The sequence below is a fragment of the Schistocerca nitens genome, chromosome 7, assembly GCF_023898315.1.
Source record: "Schistocerca nitens isolate TAMUIC-IGC-003100 chromosome 7, iqSchNite1.1, whole genome shotgun sequence".
NCBI classification, from domain to species: Eukaryota; Metazoa; Arthropoda; class Insecta; order Orthoptera; family Acrididae; genus Schistocerca; species Schistocerca nitens.
In genome coordinates, this window is record NC_064620.1 from 28,786,513 (window position 1) to 28,803,699 (window position 17,187).

At 44.8% G+C, this 17,187-nt stretch overlaps 1 non-coding gene across 1 annotated transcript; it reads left to right on the forward strand.

Moving 5' to 3' along the window:
* Positions 1-8,189: 8,189 nt before the first annotated feature.
* On the forward strand, positions 8,190-8,262 carry Trnaa-cgc (transfer RNA alanine (anticodon CGC)). The gene has a single exon. It is a non-coding gene; the product is annotated as a tRNA-Ala (tRNA).
* The last annotated feature ends 8,925 nt before the right edge of the window (positions 8,263-17,187 follow it).

A 17,187-nucleotide genomic window follows, 5' to 3' on the forward strand; every position in this document is an offset into this window, starting at 1 on the left:
TGTATCATCAGAATGAGAGAAGAGAGCGTCATTATCTGGCTGTAAAGGCACGACGGTAGCGCCTTAATACGCCGCGGCAACAGGCATCCGACAGGCATCCACTGGACGTGTTGTATCGCGGCAATCGGTGAACAGAAGACTTCGGCAGAGAGGCCTTTACTGTCGGAGACACCTGCTGTATGTCTACCTCTGACGCGTCTTCACAGATGGACACGTCTAGGCTTGAGACATCAACATGCCACGTGGGCAGTCGAACAGACGCTCAATGTTTTATTCACAGATGAGTCCCGATTTCGTATGGAGAATCGTTCTCGACGGATTCGTATCTGGAGGTAATGTGGAACACGATTTCTGGACCCGAACAGTGTGGAAGGAGATCCCTAATGGTGTAGGCAGGAATTATGTTTATCACTGGAACGCGTCTTTTTTAATATGTACGGGTGAATCGGCGAGGTTTAACTGCTGTCATGTATCGTGACGTAAGCTTGTGAGCTCATGTGCGGTTGTTGGGAGGTGCTGTGGGCCCAGAAGTCGTACTGATGGACGATAATGCTCGACCTCATAGAGCACGGGTGGTTGACGTTATCTCGGAAACGGAAGATACTGCATGCATGGCGTGGCCTGCTCGCTCTCCTTATTTGAATTCCATAGAGCGAATCTGAGATGCTTTAGGGATACTGGTTGCATCATGTCAGCATCCAACAACCACTCTCCAAGACTTGCGAGCAACTCTGCTGGAAGGATGGGTGTTAGTGCCAGAATATGAGACTGACGACATCACTTACAGCATGCCCCGTCATTGTCAGGCCTCTATTGCTGCCGGAGGTGGTCACACCCGATATTGAGCATGTAAACCACTTGTCGGAATGTGTTTGTTAGTCCGTTAGGCTGGAAACAACGAACAACATTTCTCCTTTATGCATACTGCAGTTTTTTACGCTCTGTGAGGAAGGTAATAGCAAACCACCTCCACTAGGACCTTGCCTAATACGGCGCTGCGGGTCTCCCGCATCGTTCCCTACGCTCCGTCTCGGAGTATGGGACTTCATCATCATCATCATTCTTTACATAGTTTTCACTTTACTATCAACTGTTTATACGGTTTTGTGGCAAGATAAACGCAACCTTGCAAAATTTCCGTTTGTTGCCTTAACCTTGGACACCAGTGTATATTTGATGCAGTGTTATGATCAGATACTGTGAATTTTTCAGTTCTATCACCCAGAATTGGAAGAAAGGTAGTTGGGACGGAAAATAAGAACTGTGTGGAGAAAGCGTGTAGAATATATATTGATTAAACCGCTTTAAAAAATGCTGCAAGTCTGTTGACATCTAGAAGAATCTGGGGTGTAGCGCTACACTGCCTGACGAAAGCAAGTGAAGCACACAAAAGCAGATTACCAAATTTAGTCAAATTTACAACGAAGGCAGTATGAGCGCAATGACGCATGCCCTCCGGCCTCGATGCATGCTTGATTCAGTTGTGAAGGGCGTCAAAAAGCCGTTATGTCCACTTCTGAGGTAAGCTGATCCAGAGCTGTTATAAACTGTCCTAAGTACTGGCAGTCAGGTGGAGTTGAGATACGAGTTGGTCCAACAGTTACTGTATTGGGGCCGATTGAGGTCTTGCTGGACATACGAGCGCCTGAATAACTCGCAGGGAGTTCATAGTGACAATCGACATGTGTGGACGAGCACTGCTTCTAACACGCCCAGGGGTACAACTGGCGGGGGACGGTAGCTTTAAACTGGTTGTCGTTTCGACCGTGCGCCCTCTCCACACCTCGTACCTGATAATCCCGCGGCGGTCGTATTGTCCTGCTCCACACTGCTGTAGGTTTGCCTGAATTTGTCTATTGAAATATGCAAGCAGGTTTAGGGGAGCCACTCAACGTCAAAACACAACACTGTTCTACATCTGGTATGAACAACTATATTCTGAGAGGATAAAAGAAAGTCGCAGGTTGCATTGTTTACATTCCAATTCAGAAGTGTTATCCCAATAAATGGATGATTAGCAGTCCACAATATCACTCAGACGAGCGTACGCGTAACCTACACGACGGGGGTGATTGTTGATGATGCGGAAGCCGAATGATCGCACGAAAGTTCTTACGCTCGTCACGCATACACAGATATTTGGTACCAGTCCTCCTTGAAACTAGTAATAAATTTTAACACGGTTCACAAAGTTAAATTTACAGTTCACAGTTCTCAGTTATACGAGCGTGCGCGTAACCGTCGCGGCGCGGCTGATTGTTGATGATGCGGAAGGCGATGATCGGACGCACGTCCTCACGCTCGCTACAAAACACTGGCCCTTGACTGCACTCTTTTATGGTAACTAATTTCTACTGATTCACATCAGTTCATTCTGGGAGACCAAACACGGCGCGGATGATTGATACAGTACGGTACGGCACGCAACGAGAGGATACAAAAAATGGTTCAAATGGCTCTGAGCACTATGGGACTTAACTTCTGAGGTCATCAGTCCCCTAGAACTTATAACTACTTAAACCTAAGTAACCTAAGGACATCACACACATCCATGCCCGAGGCAGTATTCAACCCTGCGACCGTAGTGGTCGCGTGGTTCCAGACTGTAGCGCCTAGAACCGCTCGGCCATCCCGGCCGGCCAGAGGATACACAAATACGTTATCAGCAGCCCCGCACATTTTTAAATTAGTTCTTGACGCACTTTCCTCTGAATAATTTGCTTATTTTATCACTTTATTGTAATAGCACTTGTAGCAACACTTCAACTTCCATGCTAACAAGACCTCTCACATGCAGAGGTACACACTACACAACATAACAATTCCGTGTCCCGCGCTCGACTCTCTAGACAGACTGCTCGCAAAGATACTCCACAACTAAACCAGCGATATGATAGCACACTTACATGCTCTGTCGAAAAGTCGTTTCACGACATTGTCACGTGAGAAGTAACACATGTGGACTCTCGATGTCTGTGATGAATCGGGAACCCGTCAGAATTCCCCCCAATGACTACCATCGGTGACCTGAGTCTCCCACAACGCGAGGCCAGGAGTGCATCGTTGTGCCTCTCCACAACAGACGAAGAGCGGTTCTTTTCTCCAGGTACTCGCCATACTCTTCGACGAAGGTCATCCGGTGTAGCGTAGAACAGCGATTCGTCGCTGATCACAATGCGAGGCCATTCATATGTTTTCCATGCTTCCCGGTCACGACAATACTTCAAACACAGACTACGAAATGGCAGATATCGCCCTAATCCGGCCGCTGTTAGCCCCCAAAAAATGACGCAGGATGACAAATTACGTTTCAGAGAGTGCATTACTTCTTCTCGGATGGCAGGTGCTGATGTGAAGGCGTTACGATGTGCTTGGTGTACAAGATGGGTGTCCTCCCTTTTGATGGCCTTACGTGGTCGACCGAAACCTTGAAACCTTCCCGTCTCCTCTACACCTCTTTTGATAATGATAACCTTCCCTTTTTCCGTTACCTATGAAACCTTTCCTTAGGATTTCTGTCTCTTGCTTAGTAATAATAATGAAATCTTCCCTTTGAAATTTATTCTCTTTCTCAATCTTCGCATACAAATTTAATTGCAGCTTTTTAAAAGTGATTTTCGGATTATTTCGACGAAACATAGAATGTATCGTCGTCGTGTGGCCCTCAGTCGTTATCTGCAATAACCCAAAACTGTTCCTTACCTGATTCCCGGCGGGGCCAGGGATTTTCTCTGCCTCGTGTCTTGTGTGCTGTTCTTAGGTTAGTTAGGTTTAAGTAGTTCTAAGTTCTAGGGGACTGATGACCATAGATGTTAAGTCCCATAGTGCTCAGAGCCATTTGAACCATTTTTTGTTCCTTACCTTTTTTACTGTTACTGGATCGCCATCTGACTGCTACATCGAACTGCGACGTGAATACACTTACTCTGGTTTACTATACTCTGTTAACTGCTGGTGGGCTGTCATAATAAGTGGCTGTATTTATCACCAAAGCTGACGTTATTCTTTAATTAATTGGACTGAAGTTACGTAATTCATAGTTAAACTTTTTCTTGACAACAATAAAATTTTGCAAAGTTTTACGTTGATGGTTTTTGGGATGGAGTATAATTAGAAATGCAATATTGCTGGCAAAAGTTAATTATATTCAGAATGAAATGATTTTACAAACGTTCAAATGGGACTTACATTTTACAATAATCGTACAACTAGCAAGGCGCCAACATACCTTCAGTAGTCTTGAGTTTCTCAAAAAAATTAATTCAATAATATTAGTTCCTCTGATGACAATAGTTAGCTGATGTCTCTGTACATCCGTTTATAATCTCTTGTAAATCGTAGGTGGTGGCTGGCAGGCACACCGCTCCTCTCAACCTCTCGCTTCAGACCTGCTACCGACTCGCTTCACTTCTCGCTTGCTACTAACTTCCTAGGAACGCTAAAGTGCGGTCTCTCCTGCCAACAATGCTTTCTGGTGCAGACAATCCCTGCTACCATTACAAAATGTATCAATGCGCGGTCTTTTAAAATGTATCAATACGCGGCCTCTCCCGCTCTTTTCAAAATTATGTCAATTTGCGGTCTCCCTTGCCAACAATACTTTGATGCAGACATTCCCTGCAACCACAATTATTTCCAACATGACAAATATTAATTATTCCTACTTAATCCTATTAATAAAATATAAACATCTTTCATAAATTGTGATTTGACAATAGACAATAGAAATATACACGTCTTACAACCTTAACGGTGAGGAAATCAGCCTTCACGTTCCCCTAAAGTCCAACATCCGCCCACTATTACCTCACAGTGAGTCATAAACTTCGAGGTCCGTATACATTTCACTGATTAGACCTCCGATGACACGCAGCTCCCGTCTGTGGATATGCAGCTCCACACGACTGCGCCGCCTGCAGATCATACAGAACAAAGTGCTACGAATGATTAGCATCCCTCCATGCTACACACGCACTGTGGATCTTCACAAAGAATACCGCCTTGAAACCCTCAAGGAAGAATTCAAAAAAAAAAAAAAAAAACGCCACACGACTATACAGGAACTCGACACACTCGAACAGTCCTTTCCTCCTTACTATGGGAAACTATGATCACAATCAAAGGTGGAAGCATAAGAGGCCGAAGACAGTACTAGCTAGCGCATAACCACCTATGGCAACCTAACATACACGAAAAAGCGGCAAACGTCGGCAAGCCCCTGCATATCAGCAATGTTGACTGGAAATTACCAGCCGCTATTACAGCCGATCAACAGGCCACAGCAGGGACACAGACGAGCTCGCCCAATGACGCACAAACAAATCGCCAACATCACCCTACACTGTGCATCCGATATATGACCTATCGGACACAAAAACGATGATAAACCTAACTGCTGCAGGTTGTTGAGGCTCATCGGTAGTTCAACACCGGCACCCAGCGGCAGCCGCCGACAAACAGCACCGCACAACGTCAAAGGTATCGACATGCATGATACCCACTACTAACAAAGCCTATCCTTGCACGACCTATCGCAGGCAGCAAGACTTCCGCTACTGCTCTTACCACCCGACCTAACTATCGCAGAGGTTCTTTTCCCTTGGCTCTTGGCTTGGCACATTTTTTCCTCTGCCCTCCAAACCGTTGCCCTTCGTTCGACTTCGACCCAATCTATCTCCAGATGAGCGCGTATTAATGGTTAACCTGAACCAGACGCACGCAAACATCGCAGTACCCACATCCTACGACACCTCACTCTAGTGAAAAATAGACCGAGCGAGGTGGCGCAGTGGTTAGACACTGGACTCGCATTCGGGAGGACGACGGTTCAATCCCGCGTCCGGCCATCCTGATTTAGGTTTTCCGTGATTTCCCTAAATCGCTCCAGGCAAATGCCGGGATGGTTCCTTTCAAAGGGCACGGCCGACTTCCTTCCCCGTCCTTCCCTACTCTGATGAGACCGATGACCTCGCTGTCTGGTCTCCTTCCCCCAACAAACCAACCAACCAACCAATCTAGTGAAAAGTAACCATTATGCGGAGATGGCAGTAGACCTTTTGAGTTGACCACCATGCCGGTGTGGGCGTGGAAGGGCTCCATCTCTTGTTAAAAAAAAATTCCGGCTATTGCCCGACCAGATCAGTCAGCCAAATGGAGACGCAATATGAGACCCCTCTTAGCTATGTCAAATGCTAATAACGCTGCCTCACATGGGCTATCTGTCTCCTTCAAAGTGATCACTTAACATCTGACGTTGTTCTGACTCCTTACATCCTCTACCAGGCCTGGTAAAAATACTAAACACGAACACAACTAACATATTCTGGTCGACATCGTACATGTCACAGAGAATTATACTCTAGTCATGTGCATAAGAAGTTGATACTGTGCACACATCCGAGCATGTCTTTCGGGTGCTTCACTTTTTTGTCAGACAGTGCATATTGCAGTGAATCATGGAAAAATTCGTGGATAGTCTTCATCTGCGTTTGGGGAGATAATAGCTTAAAGTGAAGGGGACTGCGAGAATCGGGAATGAAGAACTACCTCTAGAACAGCAGAGGGTAGGAAACTAGATGAATTGGTGATAACTAGGAGAACATCTTCGCTGGGACTTAGATTGTGCAGGAATTACCTGCAACGAAGCATCATAGAAAGGAGAAAAATAAGAAGAAGAAAGTCTCAAATGCTAGATTATATTAACAGTAGAAAAATTTATCTGTAGATTAAGGTAGAGGCACAGGACAGAGGGATAATGAAAGCGTCCACTGGATACCTCTCATAAGACAGCTGGACCAACGAAACCATGAAAAACATTTTGCGGCAAATATTCGGTGCATTTATAGGGTATAAGAGAGAAACGATGCTACTGATCCCCTGTGAGAAGCAAAACTGGACAGAGCACCGTTGCAGAAACAACGAAAAAATCGGGAAAAATTTAAAAGATAGCAAAATACACAATACTGACGAAGTTCACAGAAGCTCGAAATTTAGTACGAACTTCAATGCGAGATGCTCAAAACAGTTCCCTCAGAGGAACTCTGTCTCGAGATATACCAAAAAACCTAAAGACATCCGTGTCATATGTAAAGTACGTCAGTCGCAAGACTCAATCAGTACCTTCACTGCGCGGTAACAATGTTGATGTCACTGGTGACAGTGCAACTAAAGCAGAGTTACTAAACACAGTTTTCCGAAACTCTTTCACCATAGTAGACGAAGTAAATCATCCGGAATTCGAAACTGCCAATTACTGGCTTAAAGTAGATCTTCTCGGTGTAATGAAGCAATTTAAGTCACTTATTAGAGGCATAGCCTCCTGCTCAGATTGTATACCTGTTCGCCACCTTACCATTGAAGATGTCTCCTCCAGTCGGAGAGGCCAAGTTATGAGGAAGTTTTATACATTAACTGCGGCCTATTAGCCCGGAAGGTCTTAGTGAATCCAGGTTTCTTTCGGAGTATACTGATACAATAGCTCCATACTTAGCAATCATATACAACTGCTCGCTCACCGGAAGATCTGTACCTAAATACTGGAAAGTTGCGCAAATTACTCCAATAAACAAGTAAGGAAACAGGAGTAATTCGCTGAATTACAGGCCCATATCACTAACGTCAATTAGTAGTAGGATGTTGGAAATTAAACTGCGTTAGAACGTTATGAGTTACGTCGAAGGAAACAGTTTATTAACCAATATCACAGATTCAGAAAAATATCGTTCTTGTGAAACACTAACTCTGTATTCTCTCAAAGTAACGAATCTATCGGCAGGGGAAGTCCAACTGTCTCCATATTTTTGACACCGTTTCTCACAAGCGACCTCTTAGCAAAGAGCGTGCCTATGGAATACCGCCTCACTTGAGTGTCTGGATTCGTGAGTTCCTGTCGCAAAGGTGACAGTTCGTAGTAAGTCTTCGAGTAAAACAGAAGTAATATCTGGCGTTCTGCAAGGAGTGCTATAGCCGCTCTGCTGTTCCTGATCTATATAAAGGAAATAGGAGACAACGTGAGCTCCCTTCTTAGAAAGTTTACCGATGATGCTATCGTTTACCATGTTGTAAAGTCATCGGATGATCAAGACCAACTACAATATGATTTAGATAAGGTATCTGCATGGTAAGAAAAGAGACAATTGACTCTAAATAGTGAAAAGTGTTACGTCATCCACATGAATCCTAAAAGACCGGGCGAGGTGGCGCAGTGGTTAGCACACTGGACTCGCATTCGGGAGGACGACGGTTCAATCCCGTCTCCAGCCATCCTGATTTAGGTTTTCCGTGATTTCCCTAAATCGTTTCAGGCAAATGCCGGGATGGTTCCTTTGAAAGGGCACGGCCGATTTCCTTCCCCATCCTTCCCTAACCCGAGCTTGCGCTCCGTCTCTAATGACCTCGTTGTCGACGGGACGTTAAAACAACACTAACCTAACCTAACCTAAAAGAAATCCGCTAAATTTCGGTTACACAATAGTCTAAACGGTGTAAATTCAACTAAATACTTAGGGATTACAATTACGAAGGACTTAATTTGGAACGATCGAATGATAATGTTGTGGGGAAAGCAAGTCAAAGACTGTGATTTTTTGGCAGAACACTTTCAAAGCACAACACGTCAACTAAACAGACTGTTTACAGCACGCCTGTCCACCCTCTTCTGCAGTATTGCTGTGCGGTGTGGATTCCTCATCAGACAGAACTGACCAAGGACTTGTAAAAACTCAAAGGTGAGCAGTTCTTTTTGTGTTATGCGAAGTAGGGGAGAGGTGGTGTCACGGATATAATATGTAAATTGCGGTGCCGATCACTGAAACAAAGCCGGCCGGTGTGGCCGAGTGGTTCTAGGTGCTTCAGTCTGGAACCGCGCGCGCAGGTTCCAGTCCTGCCTCGGGCTTGGATGTGTGTGATTTCCTTAGATTAGTTAGGTTTAAGTAGTTCAAAATTCTATGGGACTGATGACCTCAGATGTTAAGTCCCATAGTGCTCAGAGCCATTTGAACCATTTGAACTGAAACAAAGGTGTTTCTCGTTGTGGCATGATCTTCTCATGAAATTTCTATCACCAACTCTCTCCTCCCAATATATGATCATCATAATGGAGTAAGAAAAATCAGAGCTCGCACAGAAAGATTTGAGAGGTAATTTTTCCCGTAATCCGTTCGAGAGGGGAAAGATAAACAGCTTCAAGTAGGTTCGATGAACCTTCTGCTACGCACGTAATTGTAAATTGCTGGGTAATCATACAGATGTAGATGTAAGGAGACGTGAGGCACGCCAAAAACCAACTGGAAGATTTATGACTTAAAAAAGTGCGTACTCCATTGTACAATCTACTTTCCAACATCAGCTCTTGGTGGTCCCGACGGAGGTTCGAGTCCTCCCTCGGTCATGGGTGTGTGTGTTTGTCCTTAGGATAATTTAGGTTAAGTAGTGTGTAAGCTTAGGGACTGATAACCGTAGCAGTTAAGTCCCATAAGATTTCACACACACAGCCACTCGTATCTAACATCCCTGAATAATCCTAAATAGGTAAAAATAATAACCGGTAGTGAAGAAGATAAATTAACATATTAGGTGGCACAGAATATGACTAAAACATTTAATTTTCAGTATAATTAAGATCTAAATGTTAATGTTCCTTGAATCACAGGTTGAGTGCTAATAGTAACGACTCATAAATTGTTTATACACGCACTTAATTAACTTGGTTTGTTCGAATAATGACAGTTGCTGTCGGAGTAGTAGACCATCGGAAAGGATGCGGACGATAACCTCTGCGTGGACCTGTTTGTTCTGCGCGGCTGCCTGGGGAACGGCGGAGGACAAAATCTCCGGACACACGGAAAGAATCGAACACATGGGCAAACAGGCGTGGGGAAGCACATGCCGGGCCGCTCTGTTGACTCCGACATGTTTGATGGGTAAACAACTCTCCACGAAGGGGGAACGCGTCTCGCTTCCAGGACTTCTGTTCACAGGGTCGGTGCGTCGCCTTCGCTGACGGAATGTTACTCTGCAGACTGTACAAGCTCAGAAAAGCGCAAAAAATAGGCTGCAGGTGATGCATATGCAGATACTAAAATTCAAAACGTATACTCGGTGCGAACCTTCGTATTTGTTGTTCTGCAGTTTTGCGTGACTATGCACTGCATCCATGTGAGCGTTTAAAGAGTTATAGAGGACTAACACATACTGAATCTCGTGTAAGTAATTAATTATCAGCAAGTCGTTACTCAAAGTAGCCATATGTGCATCAGGCATGTTACTGCCATCAAGCGCCGTCCGAAGTGGCCGAGCGGTTCTAGGCGCTACATTCTGGAACCGCGCGACCGCCACGACAGCAGGTTCGAATCCTGCCTCGGGCATGGATGTGTGTGATCTACATCTACATCTACATGACTACTCTGCAATTCACATTTAAGTGCTTGGCAGAGGGTTCGTCGAACCACAATCATACTATCTCTCTACCAATCCACTCCCGAACAGCGCGCGGGAAAAACGAACACCTAAACCTTTCTGTTCGAGCTCTGATTTCTCTTATTTTATTTTGATGATCATTCCTACCTACGTAGATTTGGCTCAACAAAATATTTTCGCATTCGGAAGAGAAAGTTGGTGACTGAAATTTCGTAAATAGATCTCGCCGCCACGAAAAACGTCTTTGCTTTAATGACTCCCATCCCAACTCGCGTATCATATCTGACACATTCTCTCCCCTATTACGTGATAATACAAAACGAGCTGCCCTTTTTTGCACCCTTTCGATGTCCTCCGTCAGTTCCACCTGGTAAGGATCCCACACCGCGCACCAATATTCTAACAGAGGACGAACGAGTGTAGTGTAAGCTGTCTCTTTAGTGGACTTGTTGCATTTTCTAAGTGTCCTGCCAATGAAACGCAACCTTTGGCTCGCCTTCCCCACAATATTATCTATGTGGTCTTTCCAACTGAAGTTTTTCGTAATTTTAACACCCAGGTACTTAGTTGAATTGACAGCTTTGAGAATTGTACTATTTATCGAGTAATCGAATTCCAACGGATTTCTTTTGGAACTCATGTGGATCACCTCACACTTTTCGTTATTTAGCGTCAACTGCCATCTGCCACACCATACAGCAATCTTTTCTAAATCGCTTTTCAACTGATACTGGTCTTCGGATGACCTTACTAGACGGTAAATTACAGCATCATCTGCTAACAACCTAAGAGAACTGCTCAGATTGTCACCCAGGTCATTTATATAGATCAGGAACAGCAGAGGTCCCAGGACGCTTCCCTTGGGAACACCTGATATCACTTCAGTTTTAGTCGATGATTTGCCGTCTATTACTACGAACTGCGACCTTCCTGACAGGAAATCACGTATCCAGTCGCACAACTGAGACGATACCCCATAGGCCCGCAGCTTGATTAGAAGTCGCTTGTGAGGAACGGTGTCAAAAGCTTTCCGGAAATCTAGAAATACGGAATCAACTTGAGATCCCCTGTCGATAGCGGCCATTACTTCGTGCGAATAAAGAGCTAGCTGCGTTGCACAAGAACGATGTTTTCTGAAACCATGCTGATTACGTATCAATAGATCATTCCCTTCGAGGTGATTCATAATGTTTGAATACAGTATATGCTCCAAAACCCTACTGCAAACCGACGTCAATGATATAGGTCTGTAGTTCGATGGACTACTCCTAATACCCTTCTTAAACACTGGTGCGACCTGCGCAATTTTCCAATCTGTAGGTACAGATCTATCGGTGAGCGAGCGGTTGTATATGATTGCTAAGTAGGGAGCTATTGTATCAGCGTAATCTGAAAGGAACCTAATCGGTATACAATCTGGACCTGAAGACTTGCCCATATCAAGCGATTTGAGTTGTTTCGCAACCCCTAAGGTATCTACTTCTAAAAACTTATGCTAGCAGCTGTTCGTGTTTCAAATTCTGGAATATTCCATTCGTCTTCCCTGGTGAAGGAATTTCGGAAAACTGCGTTCAATAACTCCGCTTTAGCGGCACAGTCGTCGGTAACAGTACCATCGGCACTGCGCAGCGAAGGTATTGACTGCGTCTTGCCGCTTGTGTACTTTACATACGACCAGAATTTCTTCGGATTTTCTACTAAATTTCGAGACAATGTTTCGTTGTGGAACCTATTAACGGCATCTCGCATGAGGTCCGTGCCAAATTTCGCGCGTCTGTAAATTTTAGCCAATCTTCGGGATTTCGCGTTCTTCTGAACTTCGCATGCTTTTTCCGTTGCTTCTGCAACAGCGTTAGGACCTGTTTTGTGTACCACGGGGGATCAGTTCCATCTCTTACCAATTTATGAGGTATGAATCTTTCAATTGCTGTTGCTACTGTATCTTTGAATTTGAGCCACATCTCGTCTACATTTGCATAGTCAGTTCGGAAGGAATGCAGATTGTCTCTTAGGAAGGCTTCTAGTGACAATTTATCCGCTTTCTTAAATAAAATTATTTTGCGTTTGTTTCTGGTGGATTTGGAAGAAACGGTATTGAGCCTAGCTACAACGACCTTGTGATCACTAATCCCTGTATCAGTCATGATGCTCTCTATCAGCTCTGGATTGTTTGTGGCTAAGAGGTCAAGTGTGTTTCCGCAACCATTTACAATTCGCGTGGGTTCGTGGACTAAGTGCTCGAAATAATTTTCGGAGAAAGCATTTAGGACAATCTCGGAAGATGTTTTCTGCCTACCACCGGTTTTGAACAAGTATTTTTGCCAACACATCGAGGGAGTCTCTGAACTGTTCAGCAACTATATCATCGGAGTCTGGGGGTCGGTAGAAGGAGCCAATTATTAACTTAGTTCGGCTGTTAAGTATAACCTCCACCCATACCAATTCGCACGGAGTATCTACTTCGACTTCACTACAAGATAAACCACTACTGACAGACACAAACACTCCACCACCAATTCTTCCTAATCTATCTTTCCTCAACACCGTCTGAGACTTCGTAAAAATTTCTGCATAACTTATTTCAAGCTTTAGCCAGCTTTCTGTACCTATAACGATTTCAGCTTCTGCGCTTTCTATTAGCGCTTGAAGCTCAGGGACTTTCCCAGCACAACTGCAACAATTTACAACTACAATTCCGACCGTTCCTTGATCCAAGCACGTCCTGTATTTGCCATGCACCCTTTGAGATTGCAGCCCACCCCGTTCTTTCCCGAGGCCTTCTAACCTAAAAAACCGCCCAGTCCACGCCACACAGCCTCCGCTACCCGTGTAGCCGCCAGATGAGTGTAGTGAACTACTGACCTATTCAGCGGAACTCCAAACCCCACCACCCTATGGCGCAAGTCAAGGAATCTGCAGCCAACACGGTCGCAAAACCGTCTGAGCCTCTAATTCAGACCCTCCACCCGGCTCTGCACCAAAGGTCCGCAGTCGGTTCTGTCAACGATGCTGCAGATGGTGAGCTCTGCCTTCATCTCGTCGATGTCCTTAGGTTAGTTAGGTTTAAGTAGTTCTAAGTTCTAGAGGACTGATGACCTCAGCAGTTAAGTCCCATAGTGCTCAGAGCCATTTTTGAACTGTCATCAAGTGAGTTCACCGTCAGAAAACGCTGGACGTTAGTTGAAAAGTAGAAGAGTACCCTTAAAAGAATGAACTCTTTGCACTGTTCGTGCCATTTTTTTATGTTGTGTATTTGAAGGGTAAAATTTTCTTTCTGGTTATCTGTCACGATCTCCATTTCTTCGTATCTCTTACCAGTACTTCCACACATGAACGAAGGGTGCTTAAAATAACTTCAGTTGTTAATGGTATTTAAAAATAATGCTCCGAACCTGTATAAATGCGATTATTTGTTTCTACAATATTGCACGCTCTCTTAAAAGAAAATTCCATGTATGAACGCTGCCTACAGGTCATTCACGTTTCTAGGTATTCCTTAAATTTCAAAATTTAATCTTCTATCGATTATTCTTATACCTGCAGTATCTGAAACATAGTGTACATTCCATACGCAGTAATTCCAAATTTGGTAACTTTTCCTAATTCTGGCGAAAAATATTCTGACGAAAATCTGAATTTAGTTGTGGTACCTAAAAGAATATTGTCGTAACAGTAATGTACATATAGTAGCGCAAAATATATACTACACACATCGAAAAAGTTTGCATCACCCCAGTTCCTAGAACTCCTGAATATAGACGTTGACTGTGAATATTGTATCACAGACACAGTCCCTCTGACTGTTAAGATATGACACTGAACCCGCCCAAAGATGTAAAGAACCATGCATGAGCAGCGCCTATTAGACGGAGGGGGTCTGACAGCCGATCAGTTCCAGTCATTCCAGGAGGAAGGAGGTACACGGCTCGTGTTGTCTGTAGTTCAGCCATGCCTAGACGGCCAATGCCGCGGTTCGATCGCATCCACATTGTTACTTTGTGCCAGGAACGGCTCCCAACAAAGGAAGTGTCCAGGCGTCTCGGAGTGAAACAAAGCGATGTTGTTCAGCCACGGAGGAGATACAGAGAGACAGGAACTGTGGATGGCATGCCTCGCTCAGACCGCCCAAGGGCTACTACTGTAGTGGATGACCGCTACCTACAGATTATGACTCGGAGGAACGCTGACAGCAACGCCACCATGTAGAATATGCTTTACGTATAGCCACGGGACGTCGTGTTAACCTGTGCGCAATAGGCTGCATGATGTGCAACTTCACTCCCGACGTCCATCTTTGCTACCACGGCACCACGCAGCGTGATACAGATGGGCCCAACAACACGCCGAATTGACAGCTCAGGATTGGAATCACGTTCTGTTCACCGATGAGTGTCACATAGGCCTTCAACCAGACAATCGTCGGAGACGTGTTTAGAGGCAACCCTGTCAAGCTGAACGCCTTAGACACACTGTCCAGCTAGTGCAGCAAGGTGGAGGTTCCCTGATGCTTTGGGGTGGCAGTATGTGGGCCGAGGTACGCCGCTGGTGATCATGGAAGGCGCCGTAACGGCTGTACGATACGTGAATGCCATCCTCCGACCGATAGTGCAACCATACCGGCAGCATATTGGCGAGGCATTCGTCTTCATGGACGACAGTTCGTGCCCCCATCGTGCACATCTTCTGAATGACTTCCTTCAGGACAACTACGTCACTCGACTATAGTGGCCAGCATGTTCTCTAGACATGAACCCTATCTAACATTACTGGGATAGATTGAAAAGGGTTGTTTATGGACGACGTGACCCACTGACCACTCTGAGCCGTATACGCCGAATCGCATTTGAGGCGTGGGACAATATGGACCAAGATTTCCTTGGTGAACTTGTGGATAGTATGCCTCGACGAATACAGGCATGCATCGATGCAAGAGGACGTAGTACTGGTTATTAGAGGTGTACACCAATCTGAACCACCACCTCTGAAGGTCTCGCTGTATGGTGGTACAGCATGCAATGTGTGGTTTTCATGAGCAATAAAAAAGGGCGGAAATGATGCTTATGTTGATTTCTATTCCAATTTTCTGTACAGGTTCCGGAACTCTCGGATCCGAGGTGATGCATAACTTTTTTTCATGTGTGTATTTTACATAAAGCAAGTGGCAAACCCCGATTACAAAACGCTCACAGATTTAAAGTCAGTTACCATTGTCTATAATAATTTGTCTTACACATTCCAGTCTTTTCGTTACCTCAAACCTTTCGGCTGAATTACATGTACCAGATGACGTTCACCATACGATCAAGAATACCGAGACACCCCTGTGAAATGCGTAATTCATCACTAGATGTCATCAGTGGTGGACCCGCCCGAGTAAATAGAGGCGTGGTGAAACAGCAACAGTATAATCAGTCTGTCGGAAGAGCTCAGTGGCTTAGAAGGTGGGCTGGTCACTGAGTGTCACCCGAGTAACAAATCTATCCGGGGTATTCCGACCCTTACGAAACCACCAGGGATATTTCGACCCTTCTAACGCTGCCCAAGTCGACTGCTGGGGGAGTGTTTCTAAGGCGGGAAGGCGAGGCATGGACCATGGGTATACCATGACCAGGCAGACCACTTATGCGAACTGAGACAGTCAAGCATCCTGTTGGACAGTTAGAAGAATCTCATGACACCAGCGGAAGGAATTACTCGTGAGCTCCAAAGTGCGTCACCACTGATGAGTGGATATGGTTTAGAACACGGAGCTTAAAATTAAAACGCCGTGACGCTAACCACTATGCCACCATTTCGTCAGAAAATATCGCTCTATAAAGGCATATAAAGTACTTGGGAAAGACTTCGAAGATTTTGACCGTCATTTTTACAGAAATTGTTGAGTACCTATGGCTAAGACGAGACAGGTGTTTGCCAGTTTCGACTCCTCTTCCAATGAGCGAAGTTTCTGGAAAATCAGGTTGTGGCACTTACCGTGTTCTCCTCGGCAGAGCTAACAGGACATTATGTGGCGTCGGGCGCATCAATGACGGTCACAACAAAAACCTTATAAACTCAGCATTGCTATCGAGGGAGTTGTTTAGGAGCAGATGTAGACTCATATTATTTCAACATTTTGTAGCGTCGTTGGATACTGCGTCAGGACAAAGGTTTTCAGTCGTCAATTTGTTCGTCGAGACACCCTCTGCAAAATATCAAACTTTGTTGCTGTCATTTTGTTGCAACCTGTATTCTTCTAAGCTTCAGACACTGGTTGTGTTGATTGGTTTCCCATCAATAATTCAAATTTAGTTTTCCATCTTGGTAAATTCTGTGTAGGTTCCCTATATATGTTCAAATGGTTCAAATGGCTCTGAGCACTATGGGACTCAACTTCTGAGGTCATTAGTCCCCTAGAACTTAGAACTAGTTAAACCTAACTAACCTAAGGACATCACAAACATCCATGCCCGAGGCAGGATTCGAATCTGCGACCGTAGCGGTCTTGCGGTTCCAGACTGCAGCGCCTTTTAACCGCACGGCCACTTCGGCCGGCCCCTATATATGTAGCAGGAAGACTATACATAATAAACCTGAATATAAATGCACGCACCAAAAAGTTTAGTTCGTTACATGGAGTGACGTTGACCGATTTGAGACTTTAAACTTAAATATTTCTGTAACCCATTTATCGCGAATCGACCCAGAAGGATCACGCAAAGCTTTCTGACGTCGTTTCTTCCATACTTCTTTCATTCGTTCTCCATGTTTTCTTTTTCTTTCTTCTGTCCA